The sequence below is a fragment of the Elephantulus edwardii genome, unplaced genomic scaffold, assembly GCF_000299155.1.
Source record: "Elephantulus edwardii isolate Elephantulus edwardi_28Jun2011 unplaced genomic scaffold, EleEdw1.0 scaffold00042, whole genome shotgun sequence".
Classification (NCBI taxonomy): domain Eukaryota; kingdom Metazoa; phylum Chordata; class Mammalia; order Macroscelidea; family Macroscelididae; genus Elephantulus; species Elephantulus edwardii.
In genome coordinates, this window is record NW_006399792.1 from 16065158 (window position 1) to 16067269 (window position 2112).

The 2112-nt window shown below is 42.9% G+C and overlaps 1 pseudogene; it reads left to right on the plus strand.

Moving 5' to 3' along the window:
• Window positions 1–237: 237 nt before the first annotated feature.
• LOC102854380 lies at window positions 238–1679 on the plus strand (annotated as a pseudogene).
• Window positions 1680–2112: the final 433 nt, after the last annotated feature.

Sequence of the window (2112 nt, forward strand, 5' to 3'; positions counted from 1 at the left end):
GTCTTCTTTGGTGAAATGTCTTTTCATATCCTGCGCCAATTTTTCAACTGAGTGAATTATCTTAGTCACAAAAGGACAAATATTGCATGGGGCCACATTTGTAAAAGTGGACTGACAGAGAAAGAACCGGAGGCCGCTTGGGTGCATTGCGGATGCACAGCGTAGGCGCTGCACAACGGCTGGTTGCAGACAAAGGTGAGGAATACCAAGACTCACATCCGCTCGCCTGCTGCTACTATGATTTCTGTGTCGCTGGTGGTGGTGGTGGTGGGCGGCTGGACTGACGTCTACCTGACCGATTTGCTGCTGAAGCCATCCGTCTACTTTAAACATTCTTATAAGAATGGCTAGAAAACAATGGTGTGACCATCTCTCCTTTTCACAAAAGATGGAAAACTGCTGTTTTTAACCATGTGTTTTACAGTTGGGGACGACGGAAAGCCAGGATGCTTTACCAATGGTTCCATTTTGCAATGGTGTTTGGAGTAATTGCCATGTTTAACTCTTTTTTCCTTCTTGGGAAAACCCTGTTGCAGACTTTGGCACAAATGGTGGCTGACTCTTCCTCCTCATACTCTTCTTCCTCCTCAATTCACAATGAACAGGTGCTACAAGTTGTGGTTCCTGGTATAAATTTGCCTGTCAACCAGTTGACCTATTTCTTCGCTGCAGTCCTCATAACTGGTGTTGTACATGAAATCAGACATGGGATAGCAGCTATTAGGGAATAAGGTCGATTTAATGGATTTGGGATTTTTCTCTTCATTATTTATCCTGGAGCATTTGTTGATCTCTTCACCACTCATTTGCAATTTATGTCACCAGTCCAACAGCTAAGGATATTTTGCGCAGGAATCTGGCACAATTTCATCCTGGCACTCCTAGCTAGGTATTTTAGCACTTGTTCTTCTCCCAGAAATTCTCTTGCCATTTTACTACACTGGAGTTGGAGTGCCTATCACTGAAGTCACTCAGGACTCACCTGCCATTGCACCCAGAGGACTTTTTGTGGGAGACCTTGTCACTCATCTACAAGATTGTCCAGTTACTAATGCGCAGGATTGGAATGAATGTCTAGATACCACCACCTATGAGCCCCAAAGGTTCCATGGAATGTTGTAACAATCACAGCCTCACGGATGTATGCTTTTCCTACAGAAATAGTTTTAATAAGCGCTTGCATGCATGCCTACCTGCCTGCTCAAAAAGCAGTTGAAGCCACTCAAGTTTGTGTAACTAATAAAGATTGTAAAAAAGGCTCAAGTTCAAATTTCTGTATAATACCTTCTTTGGAAGTTCACACTCACTTAATTAAAGTGAAGCACCAACCTCAAATTGATATGTTGTACATGGGATATCCGTTGCACCTCCACTACACAGTGAGCATCACCAGTTTCATCCCACATTTCAACTTTCTCAGCACAGATCTGCCTGTGATTGTGAGGACGTTTGTCAAGTGCCTGATTTCACTCTCAGGCACTTTGGCTATTGTTAATGCAGTGCCCTGTTTTGTTTTTGACAAACAGTGGATTTTAAACTCTTTCCTGGATGCCACCCTGACTTCAGTGATTGGAGACAATGATGTCAAAGATCTGATAGGATTTTTCATCCTGCTTGGAGGCAGTGTGCTTTTGGCTACCAACGTGACCCTGGGCCTCTGGATGGTAACTGCTAGGTAATCTTTGCACTCTTCTGACCAAATTTGTATACAGCTATGTGGTAGTGTCCCTTGCCATTCAGAACCTGACTGGGTGCAAGGGAAAAAAAAGGAAAAAAAAAACAACAGTGTTTCTTTAAACTGGCATCTTAGTCAGCATGACCCAACTCCTGTCTCCAGAGTACCCAAACTCTGGGGTGGGGAACAAACAAATGCAAGGCAAAGCACCTGAGTATGCACATATCCAATGCTCTAGAACACTTTGTAAACAATGAAAATCCATGTAACACCATTTCCTGTGACTATGTATTGTATTGTAATAGAGTAAAGCAGAATAAAATAAAGTGGAATCAGTCAGGAGCAATTTCTTGAGAACATATCGTTAATCAGCATTTAGAGGAGGCCAGACATTGATCAGAAGAAGAGTAAGTGTTTTTTGGCCTGTATCTCCTGCC